Raw genomic sequence first — 20,903 nt, 5'->3', positions numbered from 1 at the left:
TGAAATACACATGGAGTCTCCACAGAAAGGAGTTATGAGTGATGGTTTTTTTGTCTACTGCTTTTTCATAGCGGTGTCTCCTGGGTTTCCAAGATTGTATTTAGATCAATAATGACATGGAGACAAGCAGATGACATATTAAGTTGGAAAAGTCGATTAAAAAACATTAGGCTCAACTGCCTCAGCATAATAAAAGCCACGTATGAAAGGTTCACAGCGTGCATCATACTTAGTAGTGAAAGACGGAAAGCTTTGCCTCTAAGATCAGGAACAAGGCAAGGATGCTCACTTTTGCCACTTAACATAGTTCTAAAAGTCCTAGCTAGGGCAATTATGAAAGAAAAAAAAATAAAAGGCATAGTAATAGGTAATGTAGAAGTAAAATTATCTCAGTTTGCAGATGACATGATTTTATATGTGGAAAACCCTAAAGATTTCATCACAAAAAAAAAGCTATTAGAACTAATAAATGAGTTCACCAAAGTTGCAGGATACAAAATCAACACACGAAAATCAATTGCATTTCTATAGACTAACAATAAACACTTCAAAAAGGAAATTAGTTCTATTGGAAAAAGGACCTGAATAGACAATTTTCCAACAAAGACATTCAGATGGTCAGCAGGTATATTAAAAAACACTCAGCATCACTAATCATCAGGGAAATAAAAATCCAAACCACAATAAAATATCTCCTCCCACCCATTAGAATGGCTGTTATCAGAAAGACAAGTCATAACAAGTATTGGCATGGATGTAGAGCAAAGGGGACTTTGTATATTGTTGGTGAGAATGTAAATTATGTATATTATAGAAAACAGTTTGGAAGTTCCTCAAAAAATTAAGAATAAAACTACCATATGACCCAGCAATCCCTCTGCTCGTTATACACCCAGAGGAAATGAAGTCAGCATCTTGTAAAGTGATCTGCATTCCCATGTTCGTTGCAGCATTACTCACAATACTCACAATGTGGAAACAACCTTGGTGTCCATCAATGGATGCACAGATAAAGACATTGTGGCATTTTTACGTGATGAGATATTATTCAGTCTTCAACAAAATGAACATACTGCTATTTGTGGCAACATGGATGAACCTGGAGAACATTCTGCTAAGTGAAATAAGCCAGACACAGACACGCTTATATGTGGAATCTAAAAAAGCCGAATTTATAGGTGTAGAGAGTAGAATGGTGTTTACCAGCGGCTGGGGCTGAGAAGGATGGGGAGATGTGGGCCAGAGGGTACAAAGTTTCAGTTTGATAGAAACAAAAAGTTCTGGAGACCTATTGTATAACATGGTGACTGTAGTTAATAATGATGTCCTGTATATTTGAAAATTACTAAGAGAGAAGGTTTTAAATGTTTTCATCACAAAAAATAAGCATGTGAAGTGATGGATATGTTAATTAGCTTAATTTAATCATTCCACAATGTACATATATATTGAAACATCAGGTTGTATACCATGATTAAAAAATAATGATTAAAAAAATAAAGGCATGTAAAAAATAAATTAAAAATGGGCAAAGGACTTGAATAGATGTTTCTCTAAAGAAGATATACAAATGGCTAATAAGCACATGAAAAGATGTGCAACAACGCTAATCAGTAGGGAAATGCAAATCAAAACCACCATGAGATACCACTTCAAACCCATTAGAATGGCTACTATTAAAAAAATAGATGTTACATGTTGGTGAGGATGTGGAAAAGTTGGAACCCTTGTTCACTGTTGTTGGCAATTTAATATTGTGTAGCCACTGTGGAAAATAGCATGGCATTCCTCAAAAAATAAAACATGGAATTACCATATGATCCAGCAATGCCACTTGTGGACATATACCCAAAGAATTGAAAGCAGGGTCTAAAGGACATAGTTGCACACTCGTGTTCAAAGCAGCATTACTCACAATACCCAAAAGGTAGAGGCAACCCAAGTGTTCATTGACAGGTGAATAGATAAACAAAACGGGGTATATACATTCAGTGGGATATTGTTCAGCCTTACAAAGGAAGGAAATCCTGTCATTTGCAACAATATGTATGAATTTGGAGGACATTATGCTAAATGAAAAGGATAAATACTGTGTGACTCCACTCATATGAGGTTCCTACAGAGTCAAACTCAGTAGACTGGGGGTGCCAGGGGCTGAGGGAAGGGAGGAATGGGGAGTTATTATTTACCGGGTATGAAGTTTCAGCTTTGCAAGATGAAAAGAGTTCTGGAGACGGATGGTGGTGATGGTTGCACAGCAATGAAAATGTACTTAGCACTACTGAACTGTGCACTTAGAAAAAGATTAAGATAGTAAAGTTTATATTATGTGTATTTTAATTACAATAAAAAGGAAAAACCCAGTAGTCTCTATGATCTCAATTTGGGGGGTAGGGGAAAGGGATTCATGTGCAAAGGAAAAGGATAAGAAATTATAAACTAAAATGCAAATTGTCAAGCAAGGTGAAAAAATAAGGCAAAATGTTAATCCTTGAATCCATGTGCTAGATATAGAGAGTGTTCACTATACTGTTTTTTTAACCATCTGGTATGTTTAAAATTTGCGTAATAACTATTAGGGTAAACTGATAATAATAAGTATTTCTACGTGGCGAGATTATAGGTATTTGAGGGTTTTGTTTGTGTGTGTGTATTCATTTCTATAATCTTCAAATTTTTATTTGAATGTTTATTACTATTCTTAATCGAAAGAAAGATTTTCAGAAAAATTGTTTGTTTGTGTCCTGGCCCTACTTCTTTTTTGCTACAGCTGAGCATCTCATTTTCTCAGTTCCAGTGGAAACTGAAGGCCCCTAAGCATGAACCGCACCCACATCCTCACCGGAGGGTATGACCCCAGCGTGTTCCACTGGGCTGGGAGAGTTAGTTTGTTAGTAACGATAGTGACTAATAATAGTTACTTAAAAAATAATGAATTAGATCAGTTCCAAGGTAAATCCTACAATACCATCACTTCCACTCCTAGCATTTGAGTATGCTTTTTGAGACAGAAAGGGCTGCTGGTGCAGATGGGATATGGAAATGTGCATACAATCATGGGTCCACCACTCCCTGGCGGCAGGTGACACACAGTCAGTTGTCCCTGCAGTTAATGGTTGAGACTCTCCAGTGGCAACAGGATCACAATGGTGGAAGCAGCAAGGGTCACCTCTCCACCACATAGCGCCATGGGTTTCTCTTGGTTTTTTGCAAAATCCCTTGGCTATGCCCCTGAAATCTGCTGCGTTTGAGAGCAGAAATCTGGCTTTCTGTGTGTGTTTGTGTCTCTTGGGCTCAGCTTCCTCATGTAGCACCTATCGATTGAGGGAGTGAATTGCCTTTCTCTTCCACACTCTCCTGCTTCCCCCGCCCCCTGGGGACTGTGACCTTAGTTAGCATTTTACTGGCTAAGCAGACAAAACAGTGGTTTAATTAGTGCTGTTAAAAAGCCCAGGGCTAACATAAGCCAAGGGATATTTAGTGAAAATTCTGTGTTCGGGGTAATCTTTTTTTGCCAAAAAGCTGTCCCTCTTCCACCCAGGCAAAGGCACTGGCTGGCTGCTCAGTCCGGTGTGCACATAGCTAATTACAGCAGTGAGTCGGGCACTAGACAGACCCGTGGCTTCTGAGGAGGAAGGCACAGCCCTGTGGGCTTTGGAGAACACACGCAGGTGTTTGACGTAGACAGTACCAGGTATAAATCCAAAGGGTGCAGGGCAAGGGGGAATGAGCTCTAGAAAACAAAACCTTGACACTGAGAAAACAACCACACATTTGAACGCTCTGTCCCTTTGCTGGGTGATGTGTCACCTTAGTGTCCCTATTTGGGCAGAAGATCCGGACACAGTAGGGTTACAGAGGACGCCTACCTCCCTTCCCATGAGGCCTGTCTTGTAATAGTGCCTCTTTTTGGTGGTTGTTTTGAAGCAAGCAACACTTTTCCCTCTTCCCTCTTCTGTTACTTACGGGTGCGCAGACAATTTACCTTAGATTTCATACCTCCTGGCATTTGTCTAGTCTGTGTGTGAATCCAGCTTCTCCAGTCACATTATAAATTCCTCGGAGACAGGGAATCTGATCTAAACTTTCCTTCAGTTTTATTGCCCCGGCACCTAAACAGACGTGTGTGACCTAAACGGTTCCTATTGATTGAATTGAAAGGAAGGTTTGGGCAATTTCTGCAGCCTGGTACAAATTAAAAAAGGGAGGCCCTCCCGTTTGAAAAGCAATTTTAAAAAGTGTCTTAAAGGCACTAAAATAGAAAGTGTATGCCTCTCCTCTGGGGTCTCTCTTGAACTGACACGGCAGTTTTTGTTTGCTCTTTAAGGTTGTTCTAAGTAAAGAAAAAATAAAATTTTAAATTATTAGCATGATTTTTTTCTGTTCATCTTTATACTGTGCCAATGGCAGTTTCAAATGCAAATATAAAAGCATTTAACATGCGTGAGGAGTCACTGGAATGACACACTGCCTGTCTCCCAGCTGATGGGCTCCACTCTTGCCAGACGGCGGGAAGGCTGCACTCGATTGTCCTGAGTTCCCTTCTTGCTGCCCACAGTCTGCCAACACCCTCTGCCTGGGGCCTCCTGGTGGGTGGGAAACACTGAAAGGAAAACAAACCGGATTGTCCTGTTTTCCTTTTCTTCTGTGCATACTTTTCAGCATAAGTAGTTGAAGCAACACAAGCAAGGAAGGACATGGAGGGGTTTCCCAGTTGTTCGTGTTTCTTAGAACGTCACCACCTTCTTTCTGTGTTCCAAGCCAGTCCAACTTCAAGAGGAAAGTCATGTTTCGAGTTTCGGGGCTGCCAGTGCCCCCACTTACCGAGTCGGGGATATAGCATGCTTTTGCCTTGTCCTTGCTTCGAGCCTCCGGGACTCTCAGGCATCGCGGGTCCGCTGGAATTCTCAGTCCATGGGGCATGCGGGATGCCACGTGCAAATGGGGTGGCAAGAAATGGGGACATGCATATGGCTCAGGTGCTGCAGAGATTCAGAGATGAAATTAGGAAGATTTCAAGACAGCAGCACTAGAACATTAAACCGAGCACAGGGCCCTTCTGGGCACGGGGCCCTGTGTGACTGCACAGGTCACACATCCAAGAAGCCAGCCCTGAACTGAGTGTCTACAACTGAAAGATCATAGAGAAGCCAGTCCTGTTATTCAGGTGGTGGGTACCCTAAAACCCGTGACTTCACCACTATGAATGCAATCTGTCCATGTAACAAAATTACACTCGTACTCCATAAATTTATACAAATACCTTTTTTTTTTTTTTTTAAAGGAGAGAAGGCAGTTCTATTCTGAATACCCACAGGGCAGGTGATGCTTCCCCCCAGAAATTTACCAACAGTTAATGGGGTGCCCATGAGGAAAGCTCACAAAACTACCCTTACAGAGCAGTGACATCAGCTCAGAGACAGAGGGTTACGGTCCCTGCCCACTCTGTGCTCCCCCAAGCCTGGTGTCTCCACCTGCCCAAGGCCATCCCAGCCTTCAGGGAATGTGATAAATGGAGCCTGTGACCCGTCTGCAGGGCTGGTGGCCTCCGGGTGTGCGTGCTTCAAAAGAAATACCAGAAGGCACCATGTGGAAAAGGGGGAGAAACTCAAGAACCCTGACTATTTGCTGAATAAATCAATAAGCAAATAAATGAGTAAAAGAATGAACTATCTGAAGTAATGGAACATTTGTATAAAAATTAGTGATAGATACCTATCCTGATGGAGCTGTTTGCAAATTTTAAGAATAGTCTCACAGAAAACAACCCAAGTGGAAAAAACAAAACAAAACAAAAAAACCTCTAGGAAAATCAAAGTTGTACAAAAAAGAGAATATCACCTTAATATGATACTTACTTCAGTAGTGGACTATGTAGTCAAAAGATTGTAAATATTGATTATTGATTTTAAAACATGGTGGTCTAACTATTGGGGGTGGATGTAAGAGAGTTAAATAGCCAAATACTATGACACAAAGCCAGTAGAACCTGTTTCATGTTGCTGAGTCAACAAACAGAAGAAAAAACCTATTGTTTAGAAACATGAAGTATTACTAAAATAAAGTAACAAAGGAGTTAAAATAAATTGGAAAGTGGGGATGGGTGGAGAAGAAATATAAACTGATTGGTATGTTTAAAGTATGTATTGCTTCCATAGGCAAATGTGGCTCCTAGTTATGATTGTATTTTTTTATCTTCAAAAGGAAAGCTGTACCCTGCGCTCACTGGCAACAGAGGTATTTCTAGGAGAGTTGGTCACCAGAACTCTTTCTTCCCGTGTTACTTGTCCTGCAATGTTTGGAACTTGTTTGCAATGAGTTCTTATATATTTGTTCTACAAGAATAAAATAACCTTTAAAAATATTTTAAAGAACAGAAAGAAATGAGCTATGACCACATGAGCAGCTCTGGGGTGGCTCAGGGATGCACCATTACACTTTACAATCGACTGCGACCGGTGGGTTTATCCATCCCCAGCACCAGCAAGCGTTTTGCAAAATGAGCCTTCGCTGCTGACAGTAGCTGTTTGAGAGGTAACTTTCATTAATGCTTGACAAATACGAACAGGCTTCATTTCCGGCCAGGTGATATACTAAGTATGCTGGGAACAGTAAGATGCATCAGAAATGGTCCCCATCAGTATTAAATGGGGCATGTGTCATGGAAGAAACTCTCCTTTCTCCTTAGTACCAGAACACAAATATAATTCAGGATGGCAGCATACTAGCTAAAGGACCCCATTTTGCAGCCTTTCTTGCAGCTAGGTAAGGGAAGATTGCTTTAGGAGAGCTGACTTAGCCTAGAGAAGATGTTTCCCCCTGCCGTGCTTCTCCTCTGCCAGTCTGGGACATGGACGTGATGGCTGGTGCTCTAGAAGCCATTTTGGACCACGAGAAAAGCTTGTGTCCAGAAGCTGCAGACACAAGAAGACAGAGGAAAATGATAGGACTGTGGAAGGGCTACACAGGTCACATAGAGGTACGGTCCTGCCCTTCCTGAAGGAAAGTGTCATCTCTGTGGCAATGGCTGTTCAGCACAGTATGAGTGCAGTCTAACGTTACATCCCTGGGCCTCAGGAGCCCGTGGTGGAAATGAAGTCCATTCACAGCTGTGTTTGTCTGGTGCCCATTCCTCCTACCGGGCTAGAGGCCCAGCGTCTCTGCACCCTGCCCCTCCACCCCAGATGGGCTCAGGAACACGGCCAGGCCCTGGGCACATTGGAGTTCTAGGCTGGGACCCAGGAGAGTGCTGCTCCCCCAAGAGCGCACAGCCGCAGGTGGTCAACCCCACGGGCGTCTGAGGCAGAATGGCGGGTGAACAGGGTGAGGAAGGGGCACCAGGCTGAGGACAGGGGGCCTCCTGCACTGCCGCCGAGTGTCCTGAGATGTCGGCTGGGCCTGGACATGGCACTGCACACTTTCCCCGCCTGGCACACCTGTCTCTGTGGAGATCACACCTGGCGCCTGGAATCGGCTGGGGTGATAGACTCAACCTGCCTGTCCACGCTCTCTGGACCCTTGTCTGCAAATCTCCTTCCATCCTTCTTCCAGCAGCAGACGGAGCCTCCATACCGACCCCCTGCATGGCGACTGGAGGAACTCCGAGCACAGTGCCGGCTGCAGCACGTGGTGAGCTCCATCCCGTCCCAGGGCTGATGGCGAGTCTAACAGGGAGCCTGGCACAGCCCACTGCTGCGAAGGACAGAGGGAGAGAAGGGAGGGAAGGAGGGAGAAGGAAGGGAGGGAAAAGGGAGAGGGGGAGGGGAGGCGAGGTCTAAATGCCCTTGAGATCACCGCTGGGTAGAAATCTACAAGGTCATGCACGTGCAACTTCTCATCCAGCAGGAGAACAGCCAAGTCAACACAGGTTCAGCCCTCAATTACTGACCAATCGTGACCTGTCGCTACTGAGCGGGCCAGCGAGACTAGGCCTGAGCACCATAGAGAAAGTTCACACTTCCCACCGTTTTTGCTTTATTGCCAAATTTTAAATAAGTTTTCTTAACACTTTGATAAACTAACTTTTTCTTCCTCTCCTCAGACCACGTTTTTGGCAGGGTTTTTGGCAGGTGCCTCCTCCTCGTTGCTCTGAACGTGGGTGGACCACTCCCCTGGCCGGCCAGACCTGACCGGGCGCAAGCACAGGCGCTGTCGGCTCATTCCCCGTTAGAGCTGTTTGTCAAGTGGATCTTTCCTGCCTTTGGTTGAAATAGGACAGACCCTGCAGCTTTCCCAGGCACACATGTAGATAATAAAATGTTCAGTACACTCTAATATCAAACTTCAAGCTCTCATCTAATTAAAATGTCTTGCTCCTCCCAGCTGGTTTCTGCCTCGGGCTTGAAACCCTGCAGTGGGGGGAGGGGCTGTGGACGGGCCTGTCCTCTGTCTCTCACTCCACTGGCCCCGGACTTACTCACATCTGTTTGGGGCCCTTCTGGGGACAGGCACAGAGGGCAACAAGGGAAGTAGCGGCAGAAACCTTGTTCCCTGCCTGGCATGGTGGTAATCTGCGGATGGTTCCCCTACACGTGGCAGAGTACCAGAGTGACTGTCTCTGATAGAAGGACCTGCCCTCCCCTTCTCTCATGGTAGTCCTGCAAAGTCCAATACAATAGTGGCCAGCCACAGGTGGCTATTCAAATTGAATAATACGAAATAAAATTGAGAACTCAGCTCCTCCATCGCACTAGCCACATCTCAGGAGCTCGAGTGGGGCCAGCTGCTACCATCCTGGTGCCATCTTATTTATTATGATGACACACCTGACTGTATGCTGAAGCCCGTGATGGCACTTGCCAGAATGCACTGCTATACATGAAAGTGCACTGCCACAACAGGTTAACAAAACATTGTTTTGTCTCCTCCTTCCAGAACCGTACAAGCTCCCCTGTTGTTTGTCACTCAGAGAGGAAGGGATGGGGGGAGGAGACCGTGCAAAGCACACGGGAACACGGGGAAAGGCAGCAGCCCAGGGGCAGGGCATGCAGCTGGCACAGAACCTCCACCATCACAGACAGTTCTCTGGACAGCACTGCCACAGGCCGGGGGCTCTCAACCGCAGCACTGCTGACATCTGTGGTGTTAGCTATGGGGACTGTCCTGTGCACTGCGGGATGCTTAGCAGCATCCTTGGTCTCCACCACTGGGTGCTGGAAGCATGCCCCCTCCCCCAGTTGTGACAGGCAGCAGTGTCTCAGACGTTATCAGATGTCCTCTGCTTGAGGACCACTGCCCTGGATCCCCTCCTGAGCTATTCCATCAGCTCTCATGGCTCCCAGCTTTGTGCCTCCTGACCTGGTCTCTTGCCTGGGCCTCAGCCCCATGTAGCCAACAGACAGCTGCATTTATAAGTCCTGTGAACTGAAAATGCATGAGCTCTATACATTTAGAAAGGAGAGCTTTATTTCTCATAAAGGGTTATAGCCTGCAAGGTGGCCTCTGACAGGCTGGGGAGCATAGCCTCCAGCAGGCACTTTGAGGGAGGGGAGGACAGAAGAGAAATTTATGCTAAATGGATGGCTGAGTATACATATTCAACAGGTTATAGGAGGAGCTATGAATATTCACAAAGGGGGTACGTGTGCATGTGTGATAAGCAAACATGCGTGTTACATGCATCCCATGTTCATTTTGGGGTAAAGACTTAACATTTAAATGTATTACAATCAGGCCCTACATGTCAAAAGGTGTTTTCAGGACATAAGAAAAGTCTGTGCACGGCTTCTGTAAACTGGCCAGAACCAGTCCATTGTTGGTGGTCTCATATCAGGAGAAAGTTACTGAAATCAGTCTCTTGTCCAGTCAAAGTTGTAGTTACAGCTTGTGGAACAGGGATCAATTAGTATCCAGTGGTGGATGAGCTACAGTAGTTTCAATATTGCTTTATCTTGAGGCCATTGCTTGCTGGAGAAAAAAATCTTACAGCAGTTAGAACGTAGTTTATTCTTTAAGTGTAGGTGTATCTGACTGAACCCTTGCCTGGCACAGCCTTAGGTCTTGTTTATAACTTGGTATCTTATTGCCACAAAGAGTCTGTTCTGTCAGTCTTATGATCTTTAGTTTAATGTTAATTCTGGTCAGTTGTTGTATCTAAACAGCAAAAGGGAGGGGGTGTAAGGAGGCGTGTCTGACCTCCTGTCCTGTCACGACCAGGAACTCAGTTTTTAAGGTTTGTCTGGGATCCGCAATGAAGAGGGGTTTGTTCTCTTGGTTGGAGGGCTCAGGATTTTATTTTTAGTTCCCAGTCCTCACTCCATCTCACCACACATTCTATTTTGTTTACAAGAACATTTACTTGCTTACAGATTTTTTTGTATTATTCATGATCATGCAGAAACATTTAATGTACCCATTTTTTATTTCTGTCATTCTTTTAAAATTTTTTAAATATTTAAGCATTTTAATTTATTTTTTAAATTGTGATGTAATACACATAGCATAAACTTTATAATCTTGACCATTTTTAAATTTACAGTCCAGTAGTGTTGAGTATGTTCACATTGCTCTGCAACCCATGTCCAGAAAACTAAATATCTTGTAAAATTGAAACTCTGAACCCATTAAACACTAACTCCTCATTCTCCCCAGTCCCTGGCAACCACCATTCTACTTTCTGTCTCTTTGATTTTGACCACTCTAGAAACCTCATCTAAGTGGAATCGTAAGCATCTCTCTGTGTCTGGCTTATTTCACTGAGCATATCTTTAAGGTTCATCCATGTTGTATCATGTGCCAGCATTTCTCTCCTTTTTAAGGTTGAGTAATATTCCATTGCACATACACACCACATTTTGTTTATCCATTCATCTGTCAATGGACGCTTGGGTTGCTCCCAACTTTTGGATATTATGAATAATGCTGCTATGAATATGTGTGTGCAAATATCTGCCCACATCCCTGCTTTCAATTCTTGTGGGTGTATACTCAGAAGTGGAATTGTTGGATCACAAGGTAATTCCATATTTAATTTTTTTTGAGGAACTGCCATACTGTTTACCACAGAGAGTGCAACATTTTACATTCCCCCCAGCGGTACAGAAGGACCCCAATTTCTCCACATACTCTTCAACATTTGATATTTTCTGTTTTTTTTTTTTTTTTTGCAAGTAGCTGTCTCATTCTGTTCAGGCCGCTATAACAAAATACCATAAATTAACATGGTGTTTCCAGGATTTTTGATTGGAGAAAACACCTTACAACAAAACTAACAATTGTCCACCATAAGCCAATGGGGGCAAACACAAGCTGTCTGAGCCTGTTTGCACAACTAGAATCAGATGTCCAATGAGTCAGATGGGATGTGTTTGGTTCCAAGAACCAGATTACCCTGTGGAGAGAGCAAAAGGAAGATGCTATCATACACCAAAAAGTCCAGACATGAGGATTCCAGAGCTGGCAGACTCAGTAGGTTGACAAGTTCAACTCTCCAGGTTCAAGTCTCAGCTTTGCTTGGTTTCCCTCTAGGGGCTTCAGTTCCTGGCACCTGGCCCTACCCTGTTGGTGAATTTCAGATCAGACACATCAGCTTACCAAAATGGTTGGCATCTAAATAAAGGGACTAGGATTTCAGACATATGCCACACCTGGCCTGAAGAAATTTAGAGGAACTCCCTGCCCTGCTCCCTGGCTATCCTGAACATGGCCTGACTCTCTGTGAATCCAGCCTGTATCAGTAAGGCTACCCACTCTCTCTGTAAAGAGGCAGGTGCCCTTGGGCTATAAGCCCCTATTCATAGATACAAGCTGTTCATTGAAAGTGAAAGCTCAACCGCACTGTAGGAACTTGTGAGGGGGTTGGGAGAAAAGACAACAACGATTCTTCCAACAAACAATTGTCGAGTATCTACTCTGGATAATTCTGCGCTTGGTACTAGGCACACAAAGATGCAGAAGGTGCAACTATAGCCTCGCTCAGAGATTACAGTCGACAAATTCTAGCTCCCTCACTAGCCAGCTGCCCTGTCTGGATAGTCCGATGAGTAGAAACTCAGCAGAGTCCCAGCCCAAATGGTCCAGCCCTCGTTCCTTACCTTTGCCTCATACTGAATTCATGACGAATTATTGGTCTGGGAAAGGGTGAGAAGAAAGTGGCATCTCTTCAATTTTTAATGCAAGGTTACAAACACATTGAAAATAACATTATCCCCTTTGCACACCAGCTGTCGAATGATCACGCAGGGAAGATGGCTCAGTGGGCCACCAGGCACCTTCCCGTGACTGCATCTGGCCAAAGCCCCTGGGTGCTCCTGCCTCACAGAACCGCATCCTCAGGTTTCTCTCGCTGTTGGCACGTGTCAGCTGCGGTCGGTCCTGCAAGTCTTGCCAAGAAGTAGTTGCAAAACATGAGGCATGTTTATCTTATCCCTTGGTAGAAAAAAATCCATTCAGTGCTTGTTGGAGAAACCTCATCTTGTATGAGGTCAGGGAGGTGGGCATTTCAGTCCATGTTTTTTTGTGTGTGTCTCATTTTCTCCATCAACACACGTGCAGAGAGGTATCAGTGCCGGTGCCTTTAGCTGGCATTCTCACTCCGTGTCTCCAGGAGTCCGTGGTTAGAGGGAGGGAGCTGGGGAAGTTTGTGTTAGATAAAGAAAGAAGAAAGTTGCCTCAAGAGCCCTGTCCTCCTCCCAGAGCATCCTCTCCTTTCCCAGGTGCAGGTGGGACGTCTGTGTGGCACAGAAATCTGCATCAGATCATACTGAGGCAGGTCAGAACAAGAGGGTGCCCTTTCCTATCAGACCTAGAAATGTGCGCAAATCTCCCAATAATATATTCAGATCTTGCAGCTAACTAAAATAAGTGTAATGTGGGGGGGTTGTTATACTTTATTTTACTTTCTATATACTATTAAGATTTAATGGTTCATTGATATGATAATCGAGTGACAGAATTTGGCGTTGTTATGCCCTCCATTAGAAACCTGAGTGGCAAAGATTGATCCAGCCAGCTCTCCCTGGAGGAGTGGGCTGGAGGGGGAAGGCAGGCATCCTTCATTGGACCCACGACCATATCCAAAAATGCAAATGTCAGCCCACGAGACACATTCAGAGGCATTTTTCTCACATGCCTAACAAGAGGACCAATGTTATAAAGTATTTAAAAGTCAACCTTCCTTACATCTGGATATTCTTGCAATGGGTGTTAAATTTACTGTGGTTCTCATGCATTCAGTCAGCATTAATTAACTGCTGAGTAGGTTCTCAGTGCAGTGTGTGAGCGATTACGGGTTCAAAGCCGGTGCCCTTGAAGGGCTGGCAGGGTTTCGCAGAGACAGCACAGACACATCCAGGGGCTGCTGTACGGGGGGCCGTGAGGAAGCTGTGCCCCCCGCCCCCCAGCCCAGTCTGGGCCAGATGGGGGAGCTCGGGTGGGAAAGTAATGAACTAACTGAGCTGAGGAGGGTATTGGGACGTCACCACTGACGAACCCTCAGGGCCTTTCTCCCTGTGCAAGTTAAGCCCTCTAAATAAATAAATACCCACATCAAGAGAGGTCTCCAATTCAAATTACAGGGATGCTGCCCAATTAGTATTCCCAGCTCTCATTCACACACACACACACACACACACACACACATGATACAAATTCTTGTTTATACATTATTCCTCAGAGTCTCCTATAATTCTTGATAGTTCTTACTGCCAAAGACTTTCCGGTAATTATTTCAATGTGTTGCACACGCCCCCTGTCCTTTGTCCATTTCCTCTGGCAAGGATCACACCACCCCAACACCATCCCTCCCGGTGCTCCACCCCTAACCTGTTGCACCCCAATTCCCCAGCAAGGGGGCTGCCCTCTTCAATCACACATGTCCGTAAGTTTCACAGGTGTGACACGGGGACTTTCGATGTGGGATCCTTGGAAGTCCAAAAGAACCCGCCACCCTGAGCCCCTTTCAATCCTCCAGGCAACTGTCAAGATTCCTGCTGAGTCACGCACTTCTCAACATCCCCCAATCCCCAAAGAGCCGCCTATCCCACCTCCCCTCTCAGATTCCTTTCATCAAACCTGCGTTTCTCCTAAGAGTCTCCAGGCAAACTCTCTTTCTTTCTGGACTCAGGACATTGGTGTAAATCTGAGATCAGCAATACCTTTTTCAGAAAATCTCCCAGCTGGACCTGGACCCCTACCTTAGTTTGTTTTCTGTTGCTATAACAGAATACCAGGTATTGGGTAATTTATAAAGAAATGTATTTCTTACAGTTCTGGAGGCTGGGAAGTCCAATCTCAGGGTGCTGGCATCTGGTGAGTGCCTTCTTGCTGCGTCATAACGTGGCAGAGGGCATCACATGGAGAGAGGGAGACAGTGCAAGAACATGCCAGCTCAGGTCTCTCTTCCTCCTCTTATAAAGCCACGAGTTCCATCATGGGGGCTCACTCCAATGATCTTATCTAATTCTAATTACCTCCCAATGGCCCCACCTCCAAATACCATCAATATATGAATTTGGGGATTAAGTTTCCAACACATGAAATTTGGGGCACACATTCAAACCACAGCCACCCCCACAGGACTTCAGCCACTGATTTGGTTAGAAGGCATCAGGTTGCAAGCAACAGAAAATTCATCTATCAGCGGCTTAAAACATAAGGACATTTTCTGTTTGTTAACAAAAAGTTCCAGAGTGGGTGGCCCCAGGCTTAGCTCACTGGCTTCATTGTGACATCAAAGACTCCGTCCTGCAACTCCCTCCACTGCTCTCCTAGAACTTTCTCTACCCTTTTAAGTGGAATTTTTAAAAAAATAGTATCTTCTTTATTATTTAAAAAAATGGTGAGAATAAGAAAATACCATTTGGAATGTATTCAGTAAAATTAGAGAAGATGATTAGCAGCATTGGTGTACTTCTGACTTGACGTTCTTCTGATGGAGGATCAGTTTGCTTGGTCAGGCTAACTTGGATATAACAGATCCTCTGTTGTGAACACAGTGTCTCCATATCTGTGCGAGCCAAATGCATTCGTATGCGAATAAAGATTGGCAGGTTCAGTCCTCCCACTTTGCCAACCTCACGGTGTTGGACTGTCCTCCACCTTGATCACAGAATCACTGTAGGAGCTCTAAACAAGGGGTCTTCACGTGACAGCACCCAAAGTGTGAGTACCCTCCTTCCTCAACATGTAGGGAAAATTGTTGTCCAAAGCCAAAGTCTCTCTCACCCCAGGCACATTGACTACCAACTCTGGCTCCCTGTGAAGGACTCTTGCTAGGAGGAGGCAGTCACTCCAGATCCCACTAGATCACCAGGAGTAAAACAACTAACTGTGCCCTGGGCAGGTCAGGGGAGGCTTCAGAGAGGAGATATGATTTCGCTGGTCTTGAAGGATGAGCAGGAATTCACCGCAGGTGAGGAAGAAGGGAGTTCCTGGCCAAGGAACAAGGCACAAGGGTACCAAAGTGTGAAGAACAGGGCAGAGGCCAAGAATGCAGGTGGCGGGGGGCGGGGGGGGGGAGCAGATTCTGATGGGCCTTGGCATGCTGTCTGAGTCCATTTGTGCTGCTATAACAAAATACCTGAAATTGGGTAATTTGTAAAGAACAGAAATTTCTTTCTCACAGTTCTGGAGGCTGGAAAATCCAAGCTCAAGGTGCAGGCTTTGTGGAGGGCCTTCTTGCTACATCCTCCCATGACAGAAGGCAGAAGGCAAGAGGGACTAACGCTGTGCCCTCCCATGGCAGGAGAGCAGAAGAGAGTGAATGCACTCTTGCAAGCCCTTTTATAGCGGCATTCATCCATCCATGGGGGTAGAGCCCTCAGGACCTAAGCACGTCCCAAAAGGCCCCACCTCCCAACACTGTTGCAATAAGCGTTTCCAAACACATGAATTTTTGGAAGGAAAAAAACTTTCAAACCATAGAATATGCCAAACTTGAACTTAAAATTACAAAGAATAGAAGCAACGAAATATTCTTGAGAAAGGAAGAGATAGCCAGACCCAGTTATGTTTGTTCTTGAATTTGACCACAGTTTTACAGGTAAGAAGGTTAAGATAAGTTATAAGTCTCCCAGGTTCCACGTGTACATGAACCTCTGAGGTCTGAAGAGTTTGTAGCACTCTGTCCATGCTGTATCCTGGCAAAAACTACTCCACTTACCTCGTCATGGTCATTGTTGACAGGCTAAAACCAGTCTAAATTCCTTGTATCTGAGAAATCATTGGCCATCCTGGTTTAATTTTTTAAAAAAAAACAAAATGAAAGAAAAAAAACTCAACAGCAAAGCTATTAAACAACATGACCAGCCAAGCTCAGATAGAGTCATGCACAAAAATCAATAAATTCTAATTCTTTATAAGTAACATATGCCTTCTGAACATTGACTTAAAGGAGAGTTGGCGAGATGTTTGGGGGATACTATTAGGGTAAAGTATAAAAACAGGTAGAGGAATTGCCTATCCCTGCAAGAATATTTATAGAAACACAAATATCTACTGATATGCAACAAGTAATTCCATTCACCTTTACAGTCCCATGAAATTGTCACATTTTTTAGATTTCAGGATTCTGAGTAGCTGCTCTTTAAAATGTCTTATTATTTTAAAGTGAAAAATAACCAGCAGCGTTCTTGCCACCAGAACTGTCTAGGTCGGAGGTGGCAGATGGCTTCAGCGCTCACGCAAGAGCACCAGTGAACGGCATGGGAAAGAGTCTCAGACCCACACTGGGGTCAGAGGGGGAGCTGGGGTGAAATGGAGGTGCTGCCACAGGGGAGGGAGCTAAGTGTCCTCATGGCCACCATTCTTGTCACCCCTGGCTGAAGCTGTACTCTGGATGGAGGCTTAATCATTACCCAATGAGTCAATGTAACTCCTCATGTTCCAGATTTGATCCTGTCTTTGAAAAAGAAAAACTCTGAGCTCTCCAGATTTGCTGACCTCATTCTAATGGACATTTCTTGAAAACTCAGACACTCATTTCGAATCAGCAGAAACAAATAGGTCTGTAAAACAGTGAAACAATAAACATAATCATTATTGTACGTCTACTGTATGCTAGGTATCAGGCTGAGCTCTTTACATAAGTTGTCCCATTCAAGTTTTACAACAATCATGTGGCTGGTGTGGCATTGTCCCCAACTTACAGGTGAGAAAATGTACCACAGAGCAGTTAAGTTGCTAAGTCACACAGCTAAAGAGCGTCAGAGCCAGGATTGTAGACGAGGTCCACCCACCTGCAAAGCCTAGCCCTTAGCTGCTTCAATACCCTTCTTGAACGGGGCAGGAATAGCTGTTTAACTGACTGGAGAAAACACATTTGAAAGAAATAAAGTTGGATGTCCTAACTCATACCTAAAGTACATCTCATGATGACATGGAATCTTCTAGAATGTAAGGCAGAGCCTTTGTCGGCCTTGCTTCCAAGGTATCCCAGTCCCCAGGAGAGTGCCTGACATAGAATAAGTACATTCTTCCAGGAGCAAAGAACTCATGGACTCAACCATCTTCCTGGTACAATTTACTTCCTTTAGCTGAGAACATATTAAAGGACCATGTGGCATTTGGCCGCTTTTATCCTTTGTCAGCTTTTGATGCAATTACCAGAAACTGTGTAGCCCAAGTTCCATAGGGAATTTTCTGGCTTAAAAGCAAAACAACAGCAAAACAAAGGTGTAGCTTAATCCCACCAGAATTGGAGTGGACCAGAGCTGTCAGAACAGACCCTACTCACCTCCCTTTGAAAATATATGTCACAGAAATAACTTAGAACAGAGACTAACCGCCTCCAGTGGAGGTTTCACACACTTAGCAATGAGGAAGTCAGGGCCCCTAGTGTTTTTCCCTGGCAAGTTTTATCACAAATCAGGAGTGGTCAGAAGACACAGGGCGGCTCAACCTGTTGCGATCGTTATCTGGTTTAACAGCGGCAATCAAACAAAACTTATGGAAGTCAGCAAACATTCCCGTGGCAGACATCAGCATCTCCACCGCAGGGCACTGGGGCAAAGGGGTGTGGGGGGGGGAGGGGAGGGCTGGGGAGGACCACATCTGCGTGGCAGGGAGGGTGCCTGTGAGGGGTGCATGGATGGACAGAAGGAGGGGACAGAGATTGGCCATACAGACGCAGTGTCCTGCTAGATTCAGTCTCATTTCCTCACCCAGGACGACTCTTGGGCACAATTTCGTCGTTTTAAGCCCAAATCCCAACCCCAGGCCCTTGTCCCTTTATTTTCCCCAATCAGATCAAAAACCGGCTTGGAATGGGCCATTTGCTGCTTGCCCTACAAGACGTGGGGGGAGGTAGTTCCAAGAGCAGGGCTTAGAAAGGACAGCAAGCACTGGCACCGCGGGCCAGCCCCTGCAGCGTCCCCCAGCGCAGTGTGTGCTCCTCACTGGGAGCCACAGGGAGGGTGTGAAATCCCAACTCCCTGTCTGCTCACTCCGAGCGTTGGTTTCTTCCTCTGTAAAATAGAGTTGTTTCGAGAACTAACAGAGAATGGAAGGATAATCTCTGACAGTATGTGACCCTTGTGGAAATCTGACCAAATAACAATAGCAACACCAAACAATTAATTAAATCTGATCAAGATTCTATATCTAGGCTGAGCATGATAGCTCATGCCTGGCGAGGTGGGAAGATCGCTTGAGGCCGGGAATTGAGACCAGCCTGAGCAATATGGCAAGATCCCATCTCTACAAAAAACTGAAAAATTAGGCAGATGTGGTGGCCTGTGCCTGTAGTTCCAGCTAATGGGGAGGCTGAGGCTGGTGAATCACTTGAATCCAGGAGTCTGAGGTTGCAGTGAGCTATGATGATGCCACTGCACTCTAGCCTGGGTGACAGAGCAAAATCCTGTCTCAAAACACAAACAAACAAACAAACAAACAAAAAACCACAAAGATTCTAGATCTAGTTCCTAGTTGATAGGAAAAATTGGGCACTGAGTAATGTGTTCAAGGACACCACAGAAATGAAATCAGCCAGACTGTGGAAAACCCTCTCGGGCAAACAACCCCATTTTTCAACAATTAAATTCTAAGGAGAGAATGGAGAGCTGGGGGCTGGCCTCCAGATCGAAGACCTCAGAGACTCGTCAACTGGAGCACAGCTGTGGCGCAGGCTGCTTACTGGCATCTGGTTCTGCCAAACTTTGAAAATATGCATGAAACAGACAAAATAATTGGAACACAGATCTATTATAAAATTATTATTGGTTTTTAGGTGCAATGATATTATCTTTTAGACACAAGTCTTGAAATATTAATGAATAAAATTATCGAATCTAGGATTTCTTTCAAAATAACCCAGACCGAGGGGGATAGAGAGAAAACAAGATGCCCCACCAGCTGATCATTGTTGAAGCCGGGTGAGGGACACATGGACGCTCATGGCACCAATCTCTTTACTTGTGCACATGTTTGAAATGTTCCATAAATAGCAGAAAGACAATGAGGTTGCCACCCAGTGGTCTTATCCCCGGAGCCAACCCAACTCACAGACTCCACCTGCCGGATCCTCCCTGGAGGATTGGCCTTCCGTGAGCTATTTCTTCTTCCCTGTTGTCCCTGCTGTGTCCTTTACCGTGTGTGAGGAATCGCTGAAATGACACAGCCCTGCAGAGGTGAAGCAGCCTTGCCATGTGGGTTTATTCTGCTGGCCACATCTGGACAAAGGCCAAGGTCATTTCCTTCCCTTCCCAGAGAAGCTCAAACTGACTTTTCCTGCCCCTTGTCATAGTGGGACGAGCTGGGGCTTTGGAGTCAGAAAAGCCTGCATCAACCCCAGCTTTGCAAGGAGGGGTCTTGGGTCCTTGTTTCGTGACTGCTCGGGCCTGGCTTCCCTGTCTGTAAGCTGTGGAAGGTGGGTGTGGCGGCGCTCTTCATGGGTACCCATAGCACTCTGGCTGGCTGGCTTCGGCAGAGCGGGACCTTAGGAAAGGACATTAGGTAGCTCTTAGAATTTGCCTAGGTGTGTGTGAAAGAGTAAGGCTTGGAGGCTCTGCAGAGAGCAATTCTACCCAAATTACGTGGCCAGGCCATCCCAGCAAGGGAACCTGCATCCTCCAGCCACCCTCTGCAGGCTTGACTCTGTGTGCCGCTCCTACTCCGTGGCACGGACATCTGAGAGAAAGTCTCAGGGGGCGTTGGTGGTTGGCTGAGCCCAGGCCCACGTCAGTGTGTAGGTGCCTGGGAGGAATCCGGGAGAGTGAGCTCGACCTTCCCATTCGGGGATAGGTGGACTTCCGAGGTGGGGGGACTCAAACACAGAGAGGACGCTCAGAAATGCAGGTGACTCAAAACAGCAGTAAACACCTGCCCTAGACACAGACCCAGCGCCTCCATGCCACTCAGAGAACCGAGTGTATTCGATCCAAACTCGCTTTCCAAACCCTGTGGTGTCTGCACCTCCCCACTCCTTCCGCACAGCCCCAGTCCCACCTCCTTGGGCTCTCCCGGCCGCCACACGCCTACCTCCTCCACTGTTCTGTCTGTTTGTATCACCAGACTCTCTGATGACAGAACCAGCCCCTTCACAGTTTTGAAACAAACAAAAAGAGAAATCTACTCCTATTAAGCATTCCAGGATTTATGTAGAATTTGCTGAAGATTTGGGGTGGTGAGGAGAGGCCTCTGTCCTCTTGTGTGCGCGCGCGTGCTCTCTCTCTCTCTCTCTCTCTGTCCCTGTCCTGTCCCTTCCTCTCCAACTTCACACAGAGAAGTTCCGCCCCCTCCCCTCTCACTCCTGGGGAGTTCAGGGTTCTACCTTCCACCCCAAGCACTCTTCAGGGCATAATTTCCAAATAAATGTAATTCTCTTCCTAAGTGGAAATTTAGTGCATACAGTTTTCTTCATCTCATCACGGAGGACAACTGTGAGGATTAAATTAGATGATCATAAAGTACTTAGCACATTGCAGGTTCTCAGCAAATCATTAAGAGGAAGCTCCATATGTCCACCCAGT

The sequence above is a fragment of the Eulemur rufifrons genome, chromosome 18, assembly GCF_041146395.1.
Source record: "Eulemur rufifrons isolate Redbay chromosome 18, OSU_ERuf_1, whole genome shotgun sequence".
NCBI lineage: Eukaryota > Metazoa > Chordata > Mammalia > Primates > Lemuridae > Eulemur > Eulemur rufifrons.
Note: the sequence above shows the minus strand (reverse complement) of the source record.